This window comes from Amblyomma maculatum, chromosome 9 (assembly GCF_055883805.1).
Source record: "Amblyomma maculatum isolate TAMU_Amacu chromosome 9, ASM5588380v1, whole genome shotgun sequence".
Classification (NCBI taxonomy): domain Eukaryota; kingdom Metazoa; phylum Arthropoda; class Arachnida; order Ixodida; family Ixodidae; genus Amblyomma; species Amblyomma maculatum.
The window spans coordinates 31345246-31371716 of NC_139352.1; the positions used below are offsets into that span (position 1 = coordinate 31345246).

Sequence of the window (26471 nt, forward strand, 5' to 3'; positions counted from 1 at the left end):
GAGGCGCCAATATATATCGTCACCTCCGGAGATGCGTAAAGATAGAATGTGGGATTACCGACTTGTGCCAGGATGTGCTTTCGGTGGCGTTGCCTCATGGCTGTCATCATCTCGGCGTTCGTTTAAGCTTGTTGTATTCTGGTCAACATTAGGAGCGACTCATATCGCACGTGGACAGTTCACACGTCTCTACTATACTCGCACGGCGGCCCTGGCATAGAACTTGTTTCACTTCTGAACTGGTACTTCTGTACTGAGGAGCAAAATACATGTGATGAAAGCGGGAATAGTTAAACAAAAACGAACCATATGTTCAGGACGATGTTTCCTTCCCCAGTGGATATAGTGACTCCCAGCGATCAGCGTGGAAAGGGACATGGGAAATCTTAGCGCCATGAATCGTCGCTCACCGCTTGTTTTGTGATGTGTACGTGTGTTGATTTTCAATTAGCCTATATCAAGATGTGAAGCAAAATAGTCAGCGGTCTTTGTGTCGGTGTTGGTTTTACCGTGGAATACTCATTGCGAATCGGCACGGAGACAGCCTTGTTTGCGAAATATCATCATCGTCACCCTGACTATACTCACTGCAAGGCGAAGACCTTTCCCATATTTCTCCAATTAACCCGGTTCTGTGCTAGCTGCATCCACTTGACCCCTGTGAACTTCTTAACCTCATCCGCCCACCTAACTTTCTGCCGTCCCCTGCTACGCTTTCCTTCCCTTGGAATCCAGTTTGTTACCCTAAGCGACCATCGGTTCTCTTCTCTTCGCGCTACATGTCCTGCCCGTGCCCATTTCTTCTTCTTGATTTCCACTAGAATGTCAAATATTCCACTAGAATGCGTAATATACGGTTGTATTAAGACACGACAATATCAGCGACGAAAAATGATAGGGGTAACATTAAGAGATAGGAAGCGTGCAGAGTGGGTCATAGAAATAACTCATATTACTGACATTCTAGTGGTAATTAAGAAGACGAAATGGGCATGGGAAGGACATGTAGTGCGAAGAGAGGATAACCGATGGTCGCTTAGGGTAACAAACTGGATTCCAAGGGAAAGAAAGCGTAGCAGGGGGCGGCAGAAAGAGGTGGGCGGATGAGGTTAAGAAGTTCGCAGGGGTCAAGTGGATGCAGCTAGCACAGAACTGGGTTATTTGGAGAAATATGGGAGAGGCCTTCGCCCTGCAGTGGGCATAATCAGGCTGATGATGATGATGATATCTGCGTCACGAATACCCTGCATTCAGCGGTAAACACATATGATGTGTGTTGCCCTTTATCCGCTCAACCGTCATCAAAAGACGAAGAATAGTATGCTTTTATCATGACCACAGGAATCGGCCATGTTGAAGGCCTGCGGAGCACTGCTTGCGTTCTCGAGGGCGTAACAATTGGGTCTGTGACTTGTTTCCTCTTTGTTTATCCCTTTTTAAGTTCCTGTCTCATTTCCACCGTGTTGAATAGCCAACCGTGTTACCTATGCAGCTACATTCCACGTTTTTGATTCAATGTTGTACCCCGGTGCCAAGCAAACCCAAAGTTGTACCCCGAGCACTAGAACTTACGAGCTGAAAACAACTGATACAACACTCTATTGGTCATGGCTTCATTCTTCCCATTTACGTTAGTCGCCAGAATGTGCAAACAACAAAACAAAGTAATATTTACTTAGTTATCGAGCCTATTTGCTTTTCCGACTGCGTGCAGTCCATCGTGGTTGAGACTCATCCTCAAAAGATTACATTTTTTTTAAAGTTTCTTCTCTTTAGGAATTTTAGAAAATGTTATCTATAACACGGGGTATACTATCCTCAGCTTGAAAACAAGGAATCCTTCGAAACAATATAGAATGAAATGTTGTTTTTCTTTTAATTCAGAAGTGGCTAAGCTTTGTTGAATTTTACACACAAATTATTTTATGCACCTTGAAGAAAGGTTTTCGCATCCATAAAAACACTGCTGCGTACAATGCCGCTCAATTACAGAGCGGCCGTGCGTGTATAGTCGATACGCGTAAACTGTCTAAGTGAGATATGAGTTGCTCCTGTTGCTGATCATGGAACACGTTTGAACATCGAGATGGGGACAGCTCTGAGGCATACATGGCAAAATTACTTTTGAAAAGGAATTAAATTACATTACTAATTACTTTGCTGAAAATAGCAGAAAAGTAATTAAATTACATTACTCATTACTGCTCCCAAAAAGTAATGAAATTACATTACAATTACTTCTACTGATAATGCAATTACTTTTAAATTACTTCCTAGTTTCCATCCATGTAAAAACTAAGTAAAGCTAGTAAACAAAACAGCAGCTTGTTCTCCAGACGCGAAGCACACATATTCTTTCATTTTCCCGCCAAATTCTGCCCCAGAGAGCTATTCCCTTCCCCTTTCCTACAGCACTTGCCATTACATAAACAAGACAACAGAAAAAAAAAAGCAGAGACATGGTCGAACGATCGTGAAATGGCCGGTGAACCAAGCCTCTTGCTAGCCCGAATCCGCCATTTAAAGGCCCGAAGAAGCTAGGTTATTTATTGCTGCTGCAATCCCAAGAATCGACGTCGGCACCTTGTGTTCACTGCTCAGTAAGGCTCAAGCCACGGTAGCTCACGCCGTGGACCTTTCCGCCTATCTTCCCCAACCCCAATCCTCCCTCGCCCCGTGGTGACGAGTGTAACCAAGCGCCACTGGGCCCTAGCCGACGCAACAGGGAACGCCACTGCGCCGCGCTCCCAAATAGTTTTCAACTACGGCTTTCTTCCACTATCTTTCCCTTCGGCATTCTCTTGGCGCCTTGTATCCTGCTGCTTGGAGAATGGTTGCAATGGAATAGCCGCACTAAGTGACCCTGCTAAACACGAGGTCTCAGACGAACTGTTCTGCTCAATTCTGTCTTCTTTTGCCGATCCGCTACGCTGGCTTCGGCTTGCCGCATGTCGTTCTTGCTTTCGCGGCACTTTTCTTTGTTGTCTATTGAAGGAGTAGTGGCGTACTTTAGTAAAAGTAATTTCAAAAGAAATAACTACTTTTGCTGCGAAATTACTACCAAAAGTAATTCATTACATTACTAAATTACCGACCCGAAAAAGTAATTCATTACATTACAAATTACCGAAAAAAGTAATTAAATTTACTGTAGTTCAATTGCTGCCATGTATGCTCTGAGGCAACGCCAACAGAAAACACATTCTGGCACAAGCAGGTAATCCCAAATTCTATCTTTACGCCTCTCCTGAATTGACGATATATATAGGCACTTCTAAGAGAAGCGCGGCACCTAATATCGAGGGAACGGTGTACGAGCATCTAGGTTAATCTCAGCAAATTTTACTGGTCATGTTGCTGGTGTGGCTTGTCCTAAAACCTAGAGATCAGTGCTTGATTTTCTAGCATTATAGCAAAATACTCCTCTTCTTGGTCTCGTGAGTACGGAAGGACTAGTGCTAGGGCCGGAGATGTAAACCTGATATTTCGAGCATACTTCGCAGTAATGCAACAGATATCCGCAGAATTTTCCGCGAAACGTCCTAACTGCGCAGCACACGAGCGACTTCATTCGGTTGATACGCGCTGAAGCACTCAATTACAGTGCTCAGCTCAGTTCAGTTCAGGCGTTCAGTCGTGTCCGACTCTTCGTGACCCTATGGACCATGTCACGCCACGCTTTCCGGTCTCTCATTATCTTCTTAACATCACATAGCTTCATCTGCAATGCCTCGAGAATGCCATCTAACCATCGCGTTCGCTGCCTACCCCTTCTCCGGCGACCCTCAACCTTTCCCAACATCAAATCTTTCTCCAGCGACTCCTCCTTCTCATCAGATGACCAAAGTAGCTGAGCTTTAACTTTAGAATTTGACCCTCCAATGAGCAGTCAGGGTTTATGGTCGACAATATCGACTGATTTGATCTTCTGGCAGTCCAAGGAACTCTTAAGAGTCTTCGCCAGCACCACAATTCAAACGTGTCAATTCTTCGGCGGTCAGCCTTTTTCACAGTCCAACTCTCGCATCCATACATCACAACTGGAAAGACCATAGCACGGGTTATACGGATCTTGGTTGGCAGACTAATGTCTCTGCTCTTTACTAGGCGGTCAAGGCTAACCATTGCTCTCTTTCCCAGAAGCAGGCGTCTCCTAATTTCATGGCTGCAGTCTCCTTCCGAGGTAATCTTGGCGCCCAAGAACAGAAAATCTGTCACAGCTTCCACTTCTTGTCCATTGATGCTCCAGGACTTGATAGGGCAAGACGCCATGATCTTCGTCTTTTTAATGTTCAGTTTAAGCCCAAACTTCTCACTCTCTTCTTGTACGCGCATCAGAAGTCTCTTGAGTTCCACTTCACTTTCTGCCATTAAAGTGGTATCATCCGCATATCTAAGGTTGTTGATACGTTTTCCAGCAATCTTCACTCCAGCTGAAGACTCGTCCAGACCGGCCTTCCTCGTGATGCACTCTGTATATAGGTTAAATATGCAGGGCGACAGTATGCAGCCTTTCTCACTCCTTTCTCGATCGGAAACCAATCAGTAAGACCATGCCCAGTTCTGACTGCGGCCTCTTGCCCTTCATAAAGGTTCCTGAGGAGACAGATGAGGTGAATTGGAACTCCCATCTCTTGGAGAAATTACAGTGCTAGAGCACTGTAACTCAACTCGTTAATTAATACAGGACTGGCGACAGCTACCTCGCAGTAAGGCAGCAATAAAAACTGGTTATAAATGTAAGCTCAGTATGCATCTTTTGGTAAGATTTGAAGGTAGTAAATTCTGAGAAATTAACCCTTTGTTGCATGATAACCGTAAGAATAAATGAATGCCAGTAATACAGCCCATGAAAAGTAAAAACACTGGCTTAGAGAGTCGCAAAATTGCTTATGTGCAAATGAAGGCAAGAATATCGCCCACCAAGAAGCCGAAAAGTAAGGAGAAGCAGATGCTAGCTTAATACGGCCTCTAGCATCACGCGTTCGTTTCTGCAATCTGTCGTCTGCTCCGGGAAGCGCAGCATCACAGCCGTACACAGCGAAAAGTGAACGCGCACGCCACACTGTCTTTACCATCTTCGTAATCGATGAGAGTGAGAAAGAGTGAGGCCTCATGCCCTCTCAGCACATACCCTGGCAACAGGAGCGCGGCAAGGCACGCCGCAGCTCGCGATAGCGGAGAGCAGCTGCTCTGCGGTTGTTCGTAGCGGTCTGGGATTTTTTGACCCCCCACGTACCTTTCTGGCGACCATTATAGGAATATGTGATATAGCATCACAGTAAAGAACGCATACCTGCACACTTTTCTGGGATATACTGTCACTGTCAATCGCACACGTGAGTAAGTGAGTGAGTGAGTGAGTGAGTGAGTGAGTGAGTGAGTGAGTGAGTGAGTGAGTGAGTGAGTGAGTGAGTGAGTGAGTGAGTGAGTGAGTGAGTGAGTGAGTGAGTGAGTGAGTGAGTGAGTGAGTGAGTGAGTGAGTGAAAACTTTATTGGATATTTCAATGGTTTCGCGGTTGTGAAGTCTCCGTCGTCTTCTCTGGCGCTGGCGACTTGAGGCTTCTCGTCAGCAAGGGTGGGCCCCTATTCCAAGGCTCCACTGAGTCGTGCTGCATCAGTCGCGTGCTGCACTAAGGCCCTTTGGGTCGCGAGCTCGCCGCTGGTGAGCCGACTCTCCCATTGCTCCGCACTCGGGACTTCGTGTTGGTGGAATGCTTTGTTGCGTTCGCATTCCCACGTGATATGATAAAGTGTAGGTGTGGCATCGCACCAAGGGCAGGTGGCTCTGTATTGTGTCGGGAACATTTTATTAAGTATGTGTAGGTTAGGAAAGGAGTTGGTCTGTAATCTGCGCCAGCCGGTCACTTCCTCCTTTGTTAGGGCTTTGTGTGGTGGTGGATATCTAATTTTAGCTCCCCTATGCAAGTGCAAGATCTCTGCGTATCCCCCCTCGCAAAATGCACTGCCGAAGTAAATGCACTTTTCTGACGACAATTATAGGGATATGTGGTATAGCATCACTGTGAAGGACGCATACCTGCACGCGTAAGGCGCCCGTGTGCTGTGCGATGTCAGTGCACGTTAAAGAACCCCAGGTGGTCGAAATTTCCGGAGTCCTCCACTACGGCCTCTCTCATAGCTTGAGTCGCTTTGGGACGTTAAACCCCACAAACCAAACCAAACCAAACCAACCTGCACACCTCTGACATTGCAAGCGCTCCCAGGTTATCCTTTGTCACAAGCAGTCATTCACTGCCCTGTGTTTCCTGTTCTTTCAGAACAATAGCCATCTGAAGCTCTTCCCTTTAATATGCTCTTACTACGATGGCAGAGTCCGCGAAAATCACGATACTCTGAAATAGTTCGGCGAAAAACATAGCGTTAAGACAGGACTAGAGAGACGAGGACAGGACAGAGCTCTGTAGCTCTGTCCTGTCCTCGTCTCTCTAGTCCTGTCTTAACGCAACGTGTTTCGCTTAACTATGTCTGACCAACTGGCTCCACAGTATACTCTGTTAAGTAGATACTCCGAAACCATGAAAACGATGTGGAGAGGGTCCGCTTGGGCGTAAGTCAAGTCGATCTCTCTACGTCGGGTTGGTAAGGAGAAGCAAAATCTCCCAGATCTATTCCACTAGGCTCCTACTGCGCACGCGCAAATAACATTAAATGAATTCATTCATGCCACTGCGCAGGCCCAGTTGTGTCCCCGCCGAAGAGCATAGTAGATCGCACATTGCTCAATCTTTCCATTATTCACGCCCATGTGTAGTGCCGCCTACCACACCGGTGTAATGGCAAAGCGTTGTGAAACCCTCTGACAACACACTTCCTGGCGAGCGTGGCAAGCCTAGACGGCGACGGCGACGAAAGGCAGCGGGCATCCGCCAAGTGTCGCGTGGCCGGAAAAAATGCAATTAACCGCGCGGTGGTGAACGTGCCGGCGGAAGAAGCGTGTGCGTCCTGTAGATGTCGCGAGGGCGACACAGCACGACACGTTCGTGGCTTCCTACATTCTCTAGCGTATACACTCATCGGTGCAGCAGCTGGCGCCTACAGCGTAGACGTGACGGGTAAGCTGACGACGTAATTCGGCATCTACGTGTACATCGCGGAGCAAGATGACACTACTGGCTCAAAAATGTCGCGAATGAGTTTCTGTTATTGCTACACTGCAGTGCGCGGGAGCTGCCCAGAAAACAGTAATTGAAAGCATGGACGTATGAAGTGGTACACAGCTTTGCGTCGACGGGCAGAGCAAGCGAGTGTGGACGTTGCCGCCGACATGATGAACGGGAATAATGTGCGTTTTCGTCGATCAACGTGCTGTGGTGCCTGACAGGAGCCGTCGAATTAGCCGTTCGCCTTCTGTGCACGTCCGACTGGAAACAGCTCAGCTGATCGAAGGCTATGACTGGTCAACTGCGCTGATAGAAACCGCTGGGGGCGGTGGCTGGGGCCGTGTTCACTCTTCGCGTTGGTGTCTCCTGTAGTAAGGTGAGTAGATAAGAAGATGCGTTATTAAATGAATATTTAAGACGCAAATGTATAATTAAACAAATAAATATACGAAAAGTACAAACTAGACACCAATATAGCGTTTGGAAAGATTCTAAGCAAAATTTTGCGATTCGTTTCTAACATTTCTATCCTCTAGTACAAGCTTAAAATTGTACGTGACTGATTACTTACAATTAATTACATATCAGGGTAATTTTTTAATCAATTGATTACTTTTTCAAACTGTAACGCTTGAGGAAATTCAAATATTTTTTATTATCTGTTACCGGTTATCAACGGTAATTAACGATGTGATTGCGTCAAATTGTTCGGCCACACGGCGATGACTATGGCTGCCCGGAATGTCGCACTCTCCGCAGCCCTCCTTCTTTGTGTAGTTGGCGACATTTATGTACACTATTTCGAAGTAAACGTACAGCTAATTCTTGATTAAAAAGCATATTCTTTTCTTGCAATTAAACGTTCCTTATTTACACTTGTGCTAAACATGCAGATGCGTGCCTCGTTAAATTGGACACTTTGATTTCCGAGTAGAACTGTCCACATATCAATTCGTCCAAAATAACGAATCCCAAAGAAAAAGTAATAAAAAGTATAGACAAGGTCTGCTTTTGTGCATAGTAGTGGTCAGTGAAATTGGACATATTTTCGTGATCTACAAACCAGTTGTAGTAGTCAACACTACGTTTAAAATAAAGCGGTGCGACAGGACGAGCCTAGTGGTCATGATGCGCTTCATGTTGCCCAATGGATAAATGACCTAACATTTACTACAAATGCTAGCATCACAATAGTAATCGAATAATGCCCTGTAACTATTCATTGTCAGTGGGACAATGCAGTTCATGTGAGAGAGTTTGTCTTGCGGGATTTAACGTTACAAAGAAACCCGGTCTACGCGAGACGCCGTAGTGGAGGGCTCCGGAGACTTCGACTGCCTGGGGTTCTTTTAGGTGCACTGGCCTCGCACAGCACACGGGCACCATGCTTTTCGGCTCCATCGAAAAGCGGCCGCTGCGGCTGGAATTCGATCCCACATCTTTGGGCACAGAGGTGAGCGCCCTAACCACTTTACGAGTGCGTTGGGTCTATTCGACATCGTTGGCTCACGCAATACGGGCGCGATATTGTTTTGAGAAAAAAAAAAGAAATTTTAACTTTTGTGGAGGCCTAAGGATGAGCGGGTATTTATGATTCTAAACATACGGCTTTTGCTAACTGCCGCCTAAATATCTGTTATTTCAATCCGATGCTTATCGATAATAGGCAAAAAAGTTACCTTCCAGAAATTGGTCAGTCACATTACTAGTTAACAATATTCGCCTGTGTTTGACGTCTGCCAATACTGGTATTACTACGCGGCAAATAGCTTCTATTTACATAAAGAAAAAATATATAAAAATTGCGATCGACTTCCCTGAAGTACCTGGTATATATATATATATATATATATATATATATATATATATATATATATATATATATATATATATTGTCCCAAGCAAATGTGTCTGCCCGCCGCGGTGGCGCAGTGATTAGGGCGCTCGATCGCTGTACCAAGGATGTAAGATCGAATCTCGGCCGTAGTGGCCGCTTTTGACGGAGGCGAAAAGGAAGGTTCCCGGGTGCTGTGCGATGTCAGTGCGCGTTAAAGTACCCCACGTGGTCGAAATTTCTGGAGCCCTCCACTACGGCGTCTCTCATCGCCCGAGTCGCTTTGGGACGTTAAACCCATGAACTAAACCGAACTAAACCGAACGTAAATGTAACCAAGCTTTCAAAATAAAAAGAGTTCTAGCCTTGTGGAGCTTAGCTGAAAGCTGTCGAGGGTCCAATGACGAAGCTTGAAGTATTTGTTTTTCCTTTTTAAAACTTTATTTGCTATAGGGAAGAATAATTACGTAAGATTGTCAGTTTAGGTTGTATCTCGTCGTTAAAAAAACAGGTGACTTCAGCTTTGGCCCCAAGCTACCGATTTGTAGTTTGTTCTGCAATTCATGACCAAAAAAGCTTTGCTCATGAACCGGTCGAAAGGTATGCGCCACCAGATATTTACGTGACACCTCTCTTTACAGGCTTATACGTGGTATACATTGCTGCAAACACTACAGCTAGCTGTGTTTCAAGACGACCTGCAACTTGTAAATGTACGCTTTGTTCCTCGTGCCAATAATTAGAAATTGTACACATCGTTCTTCCCCAATCAAATAATTTGAAGAAGAAAAAATAAAATTACAAGAGTTCAACGCTGCTGAACCGAAATTGAGCGAAAGCAATAGCTGCGGGTGACCGAGCATTCTTCTTCCCTAGCCCACAATTAAAGCCCCGCTTTAGCCAAGCCGTATGAATGTGCCTTAGTGGCCTAGAGGGGTAACAAAATGCCAAGGTCCCGGCAGGCTGATTCTAACATAAGGGTCCCATGTGAAACGAGAGACCCGAGTTGGCAGCTCCTGCAGCCCACATATAAAGCCTCTCTTTAACCAAGCCGTATGAAGGTGCCTTATTGGGCTCTAGGAGTAACGTGAATGCCAGGGTCCTGGCAGGCTGGTTATCACATAACCGTCCCATGTCCCAAGTTGGCAGCTCCTGCCAGCTTGGGGTCGTTTACGGGGGTCGTCTAAAGGTCGAAGGTCAATGGTGGTCCCCGCCGGGCTAAGCTGACGGCTCAAACTGCGAGCAGTATTGCTTTTGAAATAATAATAATAATAGGCTATGCGGCTGTCCACAACCGTCTGTAGGTTGCAAGACGTAGACTGTGGATGTGTGCGCAAGACGAACTGCTCGTGCTACGCGTAGAATCTGTGCGAGACGATGCATATCCGGCTTTGGGGACACTTTTTATCGTGAGGGAATCGTGGGAAAATGGAGGATGCTGTTAGGCAACTGTCGACGGTAATGGTTTAGTTTCCAATGCGTAGCGAAAATTTGCTTTCAATTTTTTTTTCTACACTTGCCGCGAGCCTTACAAAACCAATGCCTCCGTTTCCGAAAAACAACTTTGAGGCAGCTGTGAAATATGAGTATTTTGATAGAAATCGTCTATGCTTGGCGCCCGTGTGTTGCGCGACGTCAGTGCACGTTAAAGAACCCCAGGTGGTCGAAATTTCCGGAGTCCTCCACTACGGCGTCTCTCATAGCCTGAGTTGCTTTGCGTCGTTAAATCCCACGAACCAAACCAAACCTATGCTTCTCGTACATAACAAAACATTGCTTCTGAAGATTGGCCAGCGCTCACAACGAATAATTATAAAATGAAAGAAAACAATTTTTGTGCTTGTTTGAAAAGTGCACACCAAGAAACTCTATTAGCTCTATTAGCTCTAGAAACTCTATTATTGCGATATCAATGGTTTCGACCCGTCCTGTGGTCCCGGGAAGGGCCACGCTTGACCTTGAACAGCCGCGAAGAAGACGAAGACTAAGAAGACGAAGGAAACTAAGACGAAGACTAAGAAGACGAAGACTAAGAAGACGAAGGAAACTAAGACGAAGACTAAGAAGACGAAGAAGTAGACGAAGAAGACGAAGAACGCTCGGTCAGCCGCAGTTAATGCTTTCGCTCCACATTCTGTTCAGCAGCATTGAACCCTTCTCATTTATATGTGGGCTGATAGCTTACGCTCTCGCGTCATACTCTCAAAGGATGAGCTTAAGTGTCCCCAATAATGTAGCACCTTACACTGATAGGGCGTGATAGGAGAATACTGTAGCAGTAAAAAGAAACTGCCGCCGTTGCTATCGCAATTCAACCAGGGTTAATCAGAGTTAAACCCCAACTAATTTGTTGTTACGGTGATTTTACACGATATGTGAAAAATTACTCTCGAAAGCTCCTTCTCATACAATGTCCAATATTTCTCGGCATGCCAGCGAGTGCGTGCGTGGAATTTTCTATTGTCCTCCTTGTCACTTGACACTATTCTATAAATCATGACTCTCTATATAACTATTTTTCCCCAGTGCTGAGCAGCAGACCAGGATCTCCATCTTTACCGCCAGCCGACCTCTCCACCTTTCCTTTAAGTACATGCTTTTTCTCTCTCTTTGTTAGTTGGTTTCGTTCGGCTAGGAGACTGCCTTTTCATAGTTCTGTACATTTAGTATCTAGAAAGTAACGCCTGTCATGGCTCTCTAAACACTGGCGATAACTCTCTTGGATATAAGGTATAGAGCATGGTTTCTTATTGGCAGATGCAATGTCATTGCTGCGGCCGTGAATAAGTGGCATTCCTCTCTCCTTGTCCGGTACTCAAAAGGCGCTTCATGCTTATCATCATCAAGGTCTACCACGGCACTTCCCTTCTTCTATGGCGTGGACTCTTACGTATCTTCTTGAGGAACCTTTCCATGTCGATGCCCTTAGGTACATACACACACGTGATATTTCATAGATCATCTTGACAGAGTTCTGCCTACTGCGGAATACACAGCCTGCTGGTCGTGAAAGCCAAACGAAGTGATGCTCATTACCTGCCTAAACCCTTATTTTTCACAGAGGGCACAGACCCAGAGTATCGTGTAACCTTGTTGGGGACGCTGATTACATCCAATTATTACGTAAGTGAAGCCCACTTCCCTAAGTGCAGAAATAATTTTATTTTTTCAAGCTATGCCCTTCTTGTCGTGCTCCCTGGAGCAGCTTTTCCCATTATGTTAAGAAGCTGGTGCCGAAAATTCTGTGCCCTTAAACTGTGCTGCTACTTTTCATATTTTGAATGACCGTTGAACGAGAAATTGTTAAGGTATGAGATAAGAAATCAGTAACAGAACGCGGTGACGAAACCCGCCGCCCTTACTCACAAAACCGGTTTGAATTAGGCCACTAAATCTCTCTAACGTAGTAGACAAAAATGAAATGTCGCGTTCTGCAATGAGAGATCTGATATCAATAACAGATATCATTACCTTGGAAGTAAGTCATCGCTAAGACTCTAACGTTGCACTCAGTCTACTTAGCCCTGATAATAAGGGGGCCTTACGAACGAGACAATGTACGAATAAAGCGAATATGAGAAAATACTGAGTAGGTACCGTTTGCAACCCGCTGCATTGTCGTAAGAAGGAAGAGTGGGCGTGGTAATAGGATGGTCACGCAAGTTGGTGCACTTGGCCACCATTATGTCGCTAACAAGCCAGGCGGACATTTTGCACGCCCACTGAAGGCGGCGACATCATCAGGGTAGAACCCGTAAATTGTTCGCATTCCGTCAGCGTGTGGGCGCGCAATCATCAATGGTCTGCGCCGGTACTAGCGAAGATCAATCACTGGCTGCCCACGACGTCCATGACTTTTTTTGGATACGCGTGAAAAAAAAAACAAAAAAAAAAAAAACAGAACAATTGTCCACCATCGCTGCCCTCGCTCCTTTCCCACAGGGGGCGCTCGTGTTATAAATTGTATTCGGAAGCAAAAATGCGTTATGTTAAAAACGTGTTAACAATTATCCTAATTACAGTTATCACGCCCGCTGTGCACGCTATTTCACTTTCGGAGCTCATATCTTAACTGAGGTACTTCAGGGGCAGAGGATATGCAGATACTTCTTCCGGAACCATTATTAGCCACTCTGACCAACGAAAAACAAGCATCGCCCAAACAGGCAGCTGTGCTGAGGTAGGCGCTCCGTAGTCTTTTTCTTTTATTCAATTACTGTAGGTTTTGAGAAGTACTTTTAAATCAGAAAAGAGGCATCGCCCGTGCACAACATTCGTAAAATTCGGCGTTAAATTTTCTGCGAAAAGCTTGCATGGTCAGAGCAACCACAGAAGTATGAAATAGTTCGGTTCATGTGAATTGTCAGCGAGGAATAGAAGTGTTTCGTAATCGAATTTGTCGTCGGAGGTGGGCACAGAGAGAGAAATAAACAAATCATATCCGGGTCCGGGTTCCGCGGTGTGGTGCTTAATGGCAAATGACCATGAAGAAACCGGCCTGTAGGTTATTTTGCGTCGCACGTTATAGCGGTTTGACATGTCGAAACGCTTGACACGGCTAACACGGCACTTAATCGAACCGTATCGGTACGCGATGGCTCGCTGCTTGTGACCCTCTGGCTATTGACTTCATTTCTGACGTCATCTCCTGCGTAATGCGCAAAATGCCAAAGTATTGCTAAACCAATTCGCCGGGAGCACGTGCTCCTGTGTCTTGAGGAATGTCTAGTTCTTGTACGTCACACTTTTTTCTTTTTACTGTATCGCTGCTGATTCGCAACAGACGAAGGGCGCATATTTGTATATCAACAATGCAGATTTTGTTATAAGAACTAATAGTCGCGAGCCATATCTTATCTACAGATCTAGATCACCCTACTACATCGGCGAGGTTGAGGGGAGGGGGATAAAAGAAAGAAGTAACATAATGACGGGGCTTCGTGTTCTGCACAAATATCAAACTACAAGATCGATGCTGCAGCAACAGCACAGGCTGCCTTGCGGCAATTCATGGCTCGATGGAAACAACTTCGAGCTCCCGTTTCGCCCCTTTAACTTCCGGCATTACAGACACGCGAAGGCCGACAAAGCCGTCAGCGGTGCGAGAAATAGCGCTTTACATACGAACTCGTTACCACGCTGACAAAGCCTATGTTCACGGGAGGACAGGTTTTGGAGCCGCCCGCGCCTTCTTCTGTCCTTCTGGAAACCGTTCAGGCGATAACCGCGCTGGCCTCGGACAGGGTAAGGCGCACGCTGTTACGTTGGCATAATACACACACTTTGTCCACGCTTCAGATAAGCATCGATGTACGATGCACTCTGCGATATAATGCATCCACTCGCGATGCCCTTCGGAACGATGGGAATACCCACCCAGCTGACCTATACAGGCTTGCGTCTTTTTTGTATCTTATTCCCCTTCTGTAGCGCCTTCCACTCGACTTTCAACTGACGGCGGCAGCAGTGCGAAATGCTCCTGATTTGTGCGGACGGCATTTTTCTTGGTAGGCCCGATAAATCCCATAACAACGGCAGACGCGCATATTTCGGTAATGCGCTCTCTTGCTTGGAACGATGGCCGCTTTATCGCAAAGCGAAAGAGAGGCGATAATGAAACGGCATTCAGGGAGATAAGCCCCGACAACGACAACGAAGCAGTGACGACGGAGCCACATAGCGTGTTCAGCAGCCTGCGAGCGCCCGGTGTTCAGAACTGTGCGGAGCGGGTGAGTTCGACGTTCGTTATACATTGCTCCTGTTAGGGTGTGTACCTTAAGCTACTCCCCTGTGCTAAAGTGTAACGACAAGTATCCTGTGTTTTCTTTCTGCTAAAGCTGCTATCTCGGTCACTTAAGAAGCTCGCATTCAACGCTGGATGCTTTGTCGCAGTAGTATAATCTTATCTGGAGTAGAAAGCTTAAGACGGCACGCAGTACTCTGCCTTAGAGGTTTAGCTGCTGTCTGGGCAATATGCTAAATGGTAGCATTTTGACATGACAGCAGGGCTCCCCCGTTCTTCTTGCGACGATAGGAGGGCTGTCGTGTCAAGATATCGGCAATGCGAACTGGAGTTTTACCATCGGTGCCGCACAACAATCGCGTGATAAGTCGTGAGCGCCTAATTCACGATGGCGCCGAATCGAGATTAGTTTCGTGATCAGCTTAATTAAAAAGATTTAAGCCCCCTCCCTCCCTCTGCTATTGCCTAGAAGGTCTCGAAATAAAACCATTCCATTGAGGTAATAAATAAGCCGAACTTTCCCAAAACAATGCGAAATTCTGTGCTTCCTTGCAATGCACTATTTTAGTTGTCGTGATAGCAATGGGACAGCTAGCAAAAAGCGCCAATTTAGTCGCTTCTCGTGAAGGTTTTAACAGAGGACTCTTACTACAATGTGACCCGCCGTGGTGGTGCAGTGTTGCGGTGCTAGACTACTGTGTCTAAGAATGCGGGATCTAATCACGGCAGCGGCTGCCGCTTTTCGGTGGAGGCGGAAAGCAAGGCACCCGTGTTTTGTGCGTTTTCAGTGCAAGAATAAAGAACCCCATGCGGTCGAAATTCCCGGAGTCCTCCACTACCGCGTCCAAAGCCTCAGTCACTTTGGGACATTATACCATAAACCAAATCAAACCGTCTTATTACACTGTGGGCTTGGGCGGCAAGCTTTTACCACTGATCCGGATGAACTTCGGCCGCCTGCGAGTTCTCAACGTGCACTTGAATATCACATGCCATTTTTATCTGTGTAATTCCGCCACACTCGGATCAAATTCCTTCAGTCTCCTAACAACGCAAACGCTAGAGAGTGTTGCTAAGAGTATGTACTTAGTTGCGCACGAATAAAGCGCTTGCTTTATACGCCGAATAGTCGAAACAGAGGCTTGAATTTCCCCAACGAGTGCACCTGTAGAAACTGCCTCCCACCCTGCACGGCTCCTAAATATATTAGCTAATGCAATCTCGCCTTTTCGCAAGTTGTTTCACGCAAATATGTGTCGCAGTCGCTTCCTACTGTTGCGTGTGTGCACACGCGTATAGCTACAATTATTCACCTATCTTTTAAGCGAAGCAGAGCAATCAATTTTGTATAGTTCATGTAGGGGAAAAAAAATAACAAAAGTATAGCATGAGCGGAGTAAAGCATACGCTTCAGAAGTCAGGCTATCCGCGCAGAGGTTTCTTATCTCGGAGGACTTAGAAGCGTCTGCTTATTTCCTTCGCTCTACAGCACTTAGGGTACTCTCCACGCAACAATAGAATCATCATCAGCCTGATTATACCCACTGCAGGGCGAAGGCCTCTCCCATATTTCTCCACTTAACCCGGTTCTGTGCTAGCTGAATCCACTTGACCCCTGCGAACTTCTTAATCTCATCCGCCCGCCTAACTTTCTGCCGCCCTCTGCTACGCTTTCCTTCCCTTGGAATCCAGTTTGTTACCCTCAGCGACCATCGGTTATCCTCTCTTCGCACTACGTGTCCTGGCCATGTCCATTTCTTCTTCTTAATTTCCACTAGAATGTCGGTAACTTGAGTTATTTCTCTGACCTACTCTGCACACATTCTCCCCGCAGGGGGCATCTGCTAAAGCAGATGTTTGCGTGTACTGTGCGACACCACGGACCCCGAGCACCCACGCTTAGCCGTGCGTGGCATCGCCGTGTCTGGGGAAAAGGGGATCCTGGTGGTTGAGCCGATGCCGAGTGTTTGGACCTTTAAGGCCCCTCGGCGGAGGCAACACACCACTTTGGCCCACGCTTCCCACAGACGGCACCTTCGGGCTGACCCACCCGGGGGAAATCGGCAGTCGCCTTTTCCTATCCTCCCCTTCATCTTTCACGTTCCTATCTTCTATCCTACAACTCTCCTGTCCTCTACTCTCTTCCGGTTTTTCCTTACTTCCAGGTGGCGAGGGTTAACCTTGTGTGGCTGACTACCCTGAGTTACGCCATATTAGGTTATAGTTACGGTGTACAGCTGACGTGGACAGGACTTGCCTGCCAATTCCTGCCCCGTCCCCTCGTTGGGCTCCATGGTGGGTGGCTGGCGCCGCGGCCGAACATCATACATTATTTATGGCTTCTTCCTCCAAACAAACTGATCGCCTTTCCAAGAAAAGGCGGACCGATGTATCAGCCCAGTTCTTTTCAGCAAAGCATGACACTTTCCCTAAATATCATGTGATCCACAGTGAAAGCCCTGCCAAACAAGCTCGGCTAATATCCCCCTTTGCAGTATCTAGGTCTCTCACAACCATACTAGGCCCAGGATACAAAGTTAGTAAACTGGCTAGCGGGGATCTCCTGCTTGAGCTGCAAAGCAAACTCCAGTACAGCAACCTTCAGCAACTTACAACATTTGGGGATATCCCAATAACGGTCAGTGCTCACAGATCCTTGAACACAGTCCAAGGCGTGATATCAGAGAATGACTTCCTGTCACTCACCGAAGAAGAACTTCTTGAAGGTCTTTCTGAGCAAAATGTGATCGGTGTACACAGGATCAAAATCCGGAAGAACAACCAAGAAATACCAACAAAGCACATAGTTCTGACATTCAACTCCAGCAAACTCCCTGAATCCATTGAAGTCGGTTACATCAAAGTAGACATCCGGCCCTACATTCCAAACCCTAGACGTTGTTTCAACTGCCAAAGATTCGGTCATGGCTCCCAGAGCTGCCGTGGCCGACAAACATGTGCAAAATGTGCCTCAAATGAACACAAATCTGACGAGTGTGAAGCTGCGCCACACTGCGCAAACTGTGCAGGTGAACACGCCGCGTACTCACGGTCATGTCCTTCTTGGAAGAAGGAGAAGGACATCATTACCATAAAAGTCAAGGAAAACATAACGTTTAAAGAGGCACGACAGCGATATCTTGTTAAACAGGGCACTTTTTTGTTCACAGCCAAACCGAACTATTCCAATGTGGTGGAGCATGGGGGCAGCACACCACAACAGGATTTGGTCTCCGCCGAGGGTAAGCCTCAGGCAGGGCCATTCTTGCCCCAGGCAGAAGCAGCGAAAGCTGCCCTGCCATCGCAGAAACAGGGCACACTGGCCCCAGAGCCAACAGCCCAAAAGGCTTCTCCCCCAGAAGGGAAGCCTGCAACCAACACTCCTAACTCTCCCCAAACGTCCAAAGCCCCTGAGGCAATGGACACAACCCCTTCCTCGTCCACGCTGCAGCGGCGGCATAACTCTCTAGAAAGAAAACGGAGAGAAAAACCTCGTATAACAGGACCAGAAAAACCTGAAACCTAAATTCAGGTACATTCCAAAAAAAAAAAAAAAAAAAAAATGGCGTTCCTCATACACTGGAACTGCCGAGGTCTCATAAACAACTACAACGATATAAAAGACATTTTACATTCATTTTCTCCTGTAGCCCTTTGCCTACAGGAAACTAACTTAGGACCACACCAAAACATTTTAAAAGGACACAACGTTTTTCGCTGCGACCGAAAAGAAGCAAATAGGTTATCTGGAGGTGTCGCTATTGTAGTGCAGAATGGAGTAGCAACACGTGAAATTAGCCTCAAAACCAAGTTCGAAGCTGTTGCTGTCTCTATCATTCATTATAAAACAATAACTATATGCTCACTGTATCTCCAACCGCACCTAACTGTAACCCTTCATGATCTGGAAGAGCTTTTAGAACAACTGCCAGAACCATATCTGGTTGTTGGAGATTTTAATGCGCACTCCACTTTTTGGAGAAGCGATCAGACAGACACTAGAGGTCGTATATTAGAGGATTTTATATTATACAATGATGTCTGCCTGCTAAATACAGGGAAGCATACATACTGCTCCCCAAGCACGGGGAAAATGAGCATTTTAGATTTATCATTTAGCTCCCCATCAATTTTTACTGATTTTAAATGGGACGTCTTTGACAATCCTCTAGGAAGTGATCATTTGCCTGTCATTATCAGCCTAACACCCTCACCCTCCATCACTCTAAACAAACCCAAGCGGTGGAAGCTGCACCTTGCGAACTGGGCTCTATTCCAGTCTGAAGCCAGCCTGGAAAAGGTCTTTTCCGAAAAACTCAGTGTTGACGAGATAAATGAAAAATTTACGGCCTGCATCATTGACGCAGCACTTGTAGCTATACCACAGTCTTCAGGAGTGGTACTGAAAAATCGCAAAGTCTGGTATTCTCAGGAGTGCAGAGATGCAAAGAAGAAACAAAACAAAGCTTGGGGAACCTTTCGCAGGTACCCTACAAACGAAAACCTCGTAAAATTCAAACAGGCGAAAGCTAGGGCACGGTACATCCGCCGAAACGCTGAGAAGGCTTCTTGGCAAAAATACATATCATCAATAAATAGCTCAATCACATCAAAAAAAATGTGGGAGCTTGTTCACAAACTGGATGGCAACTTCTCCCCGTACACAGTCCCCTTTCTAACATCTCCTGGCACCCAAACAAACTTACAGGAACAGGCAGATATTCTAGGCGATCATTTTTCTGCAATTTCAAGCTCACTACGCTACCCAAAATCTTTTATAACATACAAAAACAAGGCCGAAAAACAAAAACTGCCAACAAGTGGAAGTACTAATGAAACATATAACAAGTTAATAACACTACAAGAAATAAACACTGTTCTATCTGCCGGCAAGAAGACTGCACCTGGCCCAGATCAAATTCACTATCAGATGCTAGCACATCTTTCTACACCTGCATTAGAAGCACTTCTGAAATTTTTCAACAAAGTATGGGTATCCGGGAGTATTCCTGAGGCCTGGAAAAAAGCTATTATTGTGCCTTTCCTGAAACCAGGAAAGCCACCAACGGCCCCCAGCAGTTATAGACCCATAGCTCTCACAAGTTGCCTAGCAAAGTCTTTTGAAAGTGTTCTTAATACCAGATTAGCCTTTGTCCTTCATTCCCAAGAACTTCTAGACATACACCAATGTGGGTTCAAAACAGCATGTTCTACCACGGACCATCTAGTCCGCCTTGAAAACACTGTTCGTGAAGCATTTATTCACAAACAGCACTGCCTTGCCGTCTTCTTTGATATGGAAAAGGCGTATGATACTACATGGAGGTTTGGCATCCTCCGTGACCTAGCATATTTAGGCATACGTGGTAGGATGTTAAACTGTCTAAAGGACTTCTTGTCAAATCGCTCATTCCGTGTGCGTTTGGGCTCAACTTTTTCAAAGAACTTTGTACAGGAGAATGGCGTACCACAGGGATGCGTCTTAAGCACAACTCTCTTTATAGTAAAAATGAATTCCATAAGCACAGTTATCCCGAAATCCGTAATGTATTCAGCTTATGTTGACGATCTACAGATTGCATACACATCCTCTAACGTATCTACATGTGAGAGACAGGTGCAGTTGACCATAAATAAACTAGCAGCATGGGCAGACACAAACGGATTTCAGTTTTCTCCTCAAAAAACAGTGGCTCTCCTATTCTCTCTCAAACGAGGCTTACAAACAGATCCTACACTACACCTGAACAAAACGAAATTACCGGTGAAAAACGAACACAAATTTCTAGGCGTAACTTTTGACAAAAAACTCACCTTTCTTCCTCATATAAATGTCCTGAAGAAAAAGGCTTCCAAATCTCTAAACATACTAAAAGTTCTTTCCCGTAAACACTGGGGCGCTGACAGGACATGCCTTAAACACATTTACAGATCTGTCGTACGCTCCACCTTAGACTATGGCTGCATAGTGTATGGGTCAGCTAGACCATCATATTTAAAAAAACTAGACCCGGTACATAACACAGGACTTCGACTCTCATGTGGAGCATACCGAACTTCTCCTATATCCAGTCTGCTTGTGGAAACAAATGAACCTCCTCTTGAAATCAGAAGAACTTCACTTACATGTGCCTATATATTTAAAATCAGATCTCTGCCAAAGCATATCTGCTATTCTCTAGTAACTAAATGCCCTTCTAGAACACTATTCACCAACAAACCCAATGCAGTGAGACCACTGCTCCTAAGATTTGAGCAAATGTGTCAAGAGGTTGAGCTACCGGATTGTTTACCTAGCATTGCCAAAAGACCTAACCCTCTGCCTCCTTGGTACCTGGTCCCTGAAGTTTGCGACCTCTCTCTTACACAGTTCCAAAAAACAATAACCCCACAAGAGCACTTCATACAAGAATTCCTTCAGCTGAAAGAAAAATACAGTAACTTCACAGACTTTTACACGGATGGCTCGAAAACAGATCATTATGTCGGAAGCGCAGTTGTTCAAGGCGAATGGGAGGAAATAATGAGACTTCCACAGTGCGCGTCCATCTTTACTGCTGAATGCTATGCTGTCTCTGTTGCCATAGAGAAAATAATGAAAGAAAACCTCAGGAGAAGTATTATTTACACAGATTCCCTAAGTGTAGTCACAGCCCTTCACACAAGAAATGCAGTTATACCAATACTTGGAAACATCATACACAGCATAGCAACACTTACAGATAAAGGACGAAGCATAAAAATTTGCTGGGTACCCAGTCATGTAGGAATCCGAGGTAATGAAAAAGCAGATATGTGCGCTGCCAAAGCTCGAGACAAGAAAATAAAACAAGTGCAGATACCATCTCAAGACTGCATGAAATTGGTACAGAGTAGACTGATACAAAAATGGCAGTCCACTTGGAACACTGAAACAAATAACAAGCTACACCTCATAAAGCCTGTAATAGAAGAGTGGAAATCGAGCACCCATCTTGAACGTTCCAAAGAAGTGGCTCTATGCCGTCTTCGCATAGGACACACACATTTAACACATAGTTTCATTTTAACTAAACAGGATAAGCCCCTCTGTGATTCATGCGGACACGAGCTAACAGTCATCCACATTTTAATCTCATGCAGACAACTTGAACAACTGAGGAAAAAACATTTTACACAGTTTTACAAACAACACATTCCTCTTCATCCAGCTTTGCTGTTAGGTGAAAATGCGCTTGTTGATTTGCCCTGTGTTTTCAGGTTTTTAATAGAAGCAAACGTCCTAAACAGAATGTAAGATTAAATTACATAAATACAACACTCTTAACCATGAAATTGGCGCATGATAGCCTAAGTTGCTTATGCGCCACTAAACCCAACACAACACAACACAACACTCTGCACACATTCTATCTCTTAATGTTACCTCTACCATTTTTCGTTCCATAGCCCTCTGGGTTGTCCTCAACTTAGGTAGAACTCTCTTGATTAGCCTCCACGTTTCAGCCCAATAGGTGAGCGCAGGCGAGATGCAGCTGTTGTATACTTTCCTCTCGAGCGGTGCCGGTAAGCTGCTAGTCATAATCTGCGAGTGCTTGCCAAATGCGCTCCATCCCAATCTTATTCTTCTTGTTATTTCTTTTTCATGGTCCGGATCTGCGGTTACTACCTGTCCTAAGTAGACATATTTGCCTACTACTTCCAGTATTTCGCTGCCTAGTGTAAACTGCTGTTCCTTCCCGAGGCTGTTGCACATTACCTTAGTCTTCTGCATATTGATTTTCGAACCTACCTTTCTACTTTTCCTGTCTAGGTCATCAATCATTATTTGCAGTTCATCCCCCGAGTTGCTTAGCAAGGCAATGTCATCAGCAAATCGCAGATTACTGAGGTATTCTCCATCTACCCTTATCCCGAACTGCTCCCATTCCAAGTCTCTGAATACTTCCTCTAAACAAGCTGTGAATAGTACTGGGGAGATTGTGTCTCCTTGCCTAACACCTTTCTTGATGGGAATTTCGTTACTTTCTTTATGCAGAACTATGGTTGCTGTGCAGCCACTATATATATATCTTCCAGCACTTTCACGTACGGCTCGTCTACCCCCTGATTTCGCAATGCCTGCATCACCGCCGAGGTTTCAACTGAGTCAAATGCTTTTTCGTAATCAATGAATGCTATGTATAAGGGCTAGTTATATACCGAGCATTTTTCTATCACCTGATTGATGGTATGACATGATCGATAGTAGAGTACCGTTTCCGAAACCCTGCTTGATCCTTTGCTTGATTGCACTCTAAGGTTGTCCTGATTCTATTAGCGATTACCTTAGTAAACACCTTATACATAACAGACAGTAAGCTGATTGGTCTGTAATTTTTAAGGTCCTTAGAGTCCCCTTTCTTTTGAATGAGGATAATGTTTGCATTCTTCCATGGTTCCGGTACCGTCGATGACACCGGGCACTGCGTATACAGACAGGGTGGCCAGTTTTTCTAGCACGATATCCCCCCCGTCCTTCAGCAAATCTGTAGTTATCTGATCCTCTCCGGCTGATTTCCCCCTTTCCATAGTTTCTAGTGCTTTCTTGACCTCGTCCTTCGTCACTGGTGGAACGTCTGTTTTTCCCTGCCGCCAATCTCATTACGGGCCTGACTACTTTGGCTACTGTAGAGATCTGTATAGAACTCCTCGGCTACTTTGACTATCTTGTCCATATTGTCCGTTATCGCATACATTTGGTTTTTGCCTATGCCCAACTTCTTTACCGCTTTAAGGTTTCCCCCGTTCTTTACAGCATGCTCAATTTTCTCCATGTTATACTTCCTTATATCGGCCACCTTGCGCTTATTGATTAGCTTTGATATCTCGGCCAATTCGATCTGGTCTGTTGGATTGGAAGCTTTCATACTCTGGCGTTTCTTAATCAAATCTTCCGTCTCCTTAGACAGCTTACCGGTATTCTCTCTAACTATTCTATCGCCTACTTCTACTGCGCACTCAGTAATGATATCTCTGAAATTATTGTTCCTTGCCTCTAGGGTAATGTAGCCATCCTCAGTTAGAGCTGAATACCTATTCTGTAGCGAGATCCTAAACTCTTCTGCCCTCCCCCTCACCGCTAATTCGTTGATGGGTTTCTTTCTTACTAATCTGTTGCGTTCCTTCTTCAGATTTAGGCTAATTCGGGACCTCACCATCCTGTGGTCACTGCATCGCAGTTTCCCGATTACCTCTACATCTTGCATAATGGCGGGGGTTGAACACATTACGAAGTCGATTTCATTTTTAGTCTCTCCGTTAGGACTTTTCCATGTCCATTTCCGGTTCTTCCGTTTGCTGAAGAAGGTATTCATGATTCGTAAGTTATTGCGCTCTGCAAATTCTACTAGTAACTTCCCCTTGCTATTCCTAGAACCAATGCCATAGTCACCGACTGCCTTGTCTCCTGCCTGCTTTTTCCCTACCTTGGCATTGAAGTCGCCCATTAGTACAGTATACTGCGCCTTTACTTTTCGCATTGCCGATTCTACATCTTCATAGAATAGAACAATAGAATAGGTACTCTTAGAGCGAAGGCTTTGAGAAGAGTCACCTTCAGAGAGAGATATTTAATTGGATTTAAGGTTTAGGCATTGACAGTACATTGAAAATAATTGCGGCCACCGGTACTAGTTTTCTTATACTATCATACCAGCACGTGTTACGTGAAAGGGCACTCAAAGCAAGAGCAAAAAAAAAAAAAACAATAATTCGAGTAAGAACATGGAAAAACACCAATCGCCAAAACGTGTTTCTTATTTTTTCCTTTTATTTTTGCAAAAACTGCATCTGCAGCTGTCGCACATGCGATAATACAAGTAGTTTCTTCGTGTGTACCACCCACGGGGCTGCATTATTTTCCTGTTTCTTCTTTCTTTTTTTTTTTCTTTTTTTTTGACACGGAACGAAGACGAACGTTTGCTTAGCTTTGGGGACACTTCGGAGAGTTCCAGGCGATGGAAACTAGTCCTGAAGCCTTCCACCACGGCGTGCGTCACTGATATCGTAATATGTCGCTTTCTCATGTAAAATCCAATCAACGTAAACCCGCACCTTGAAGTGTCGGTCTCGTGCGGCTGCGTGTCTACAAGTGCGGGCCCAACAGCCCTCGCAAGGCGCCAAGGATATGCGCTAAGGAATGCGAACGAGAGAGGGGGGTTCGAAACGGGCCGTCAATCGACGAGCGACAGCTTCGACCAGGGAGCTGAAAACGAGCCCCGTATATACTTTCTCCTCGCCCGATCCCGCACGCTGTGGCGGCCGCAGATAAGACGGATGGCAGGCGGCCAAGCCCTCATTGTTGGCCCTGACACTTCCCCGCGGTGCACGTGTGACCGCATGCAGCAAAACAATGCGAGCCGCAGCTGCACCGTTGGACAGCACCCGCGCAAACTCGGTATAGGGCGACACCGCGCAGCTGTTTGGCCGACCGCGGGAAAGACGCAGAGACAACGGTGAGCTGGCGCATGGCGAAACACTTCGTTTGCGCGGACTGTTCGTGCTCAGTAGGGCGGCATATTAATTAGGCGCTGTAATGCTCGTTATAGCAGCATTTTGAGACCTATAACCGTTGCTAGAAATGATCTTCTTTTCCTGACTCCGGTTAGTTTTGTAAATGTTTGTGTGATCTTAACTCATGAGCGCATTCTGTCGTTAGTTTACGCAAAGCCAGCAGCAATGATCGTGAAAAATATAGTGATATCAACGACAGCGCTTGATTGTCTCACAAATAACTTATTCATTCCGCTTGTGAGCTAGACTTACGAACTCCATGCTTCTTGGATGAAAAAGGAAAATATCAAAAAGAAAAGGGAATAAGCTACGCGGTCATACTTGTGCTTATACGTTGATTCTTCGAGTGTAGCAATTCATTTCGCTTGCTGGCGCACTGGCAGTGGACTCCGGTATTGGCGAAGGCCGTCATATCACACTTCGCTATATCCACTCTAATCGCTTCATCTGCGTCGCTAATTCGTGATATCTTTTACTATTTTAGTCGCGTCGTCACTGTTTGGTCGCTCTGAATATATTTACTCAACGCGTGCTATTTAAGGCTCATACGCAGTTAAGAGTTGGTATTAAAGAGCAGAGGTGTGCTGCTTGGTGCACAGAGTATGCTCTTGAAATGCTTACAGTCACTGCGCTTGAAACGGCCATCCGGTTCAGTTTGCAACATAACTAGTAACTACTCCACGTTTACTTTATTCACACATCGTTGGGTAGCACATTTGCATAGTACTGCCTTGTTGCAATTTGTGCCCCAAAGCCGCTTGCTTGACAGCACTGTCCTTTTGTTATTTTTTGTTGTACGCGCAGCCTTGTCGACGTTAGGGTGGATGATGGTTTAAATATCGCCTTTCACATTTTATTATTTATTTTTAATTGCGAGTAGTGTACATCTTGCATTAGGGAATTTTTCCTCGTCTAATGCTTCCTGCCGATACCACTTACGCGTTCTGTCGCTTGTCGTATTGTAGGTTGCGTATTTTAACGCGTTAAAGCTCCTTCCCCAGAAAATCTGGCATCGCCACGGTTAGGTAAAAATCAGGATCATGGCTCTGCAGGTGGCAGTTGGCACGGCCTTCACTGATTGGTCGTCGGGTTGAGTGACGTCACGTGACCCCAGCGCACCCTTGGATTTTTGCAAATAGAGCTGGGAAGAAGGTCGACCTGCAGGCATGTTGCGCAGAAAAAGGTTTCGTGCTTATCATTTCCCGTGCTGTTTTATCGAGAGCGAAGGGCTCGCTGA

General features: G+C 45.6%; 1 protein-coding gene across 6 annotated transcripts in view; it reads left to right on the top strand.

The window, feature by feature from the left end:
• The first annotated feature begins 6914 nt into the window (after positions 1-6914).
• The window catches only part of LOC146178762 (calcium and integrin-binding protein 1-like), a 39102-nt gene continuing 19545 nt past the window's right edge, over positions 6915-26471 (top strand). The window contains exons 1-2 of one of the 6 annotated variants that reach the window (XM_084578537.1): positions 6915-7500; positions 11485-11547. The gene's annotated coding sequence lies outside the window, so the exon portion shown is untranslated. Of the gene's footprint in view, positions 7501-11484; positions 11548-12042; positions 12082-14531; positions 14688-25059; positions 25177-26471 lie in introns of those variants that run through there. The other 5 variants (XM_084578536.1, XM_084578540.1, XM_084578538.1 and 2 more) reach the window with 5 other exon arrangements.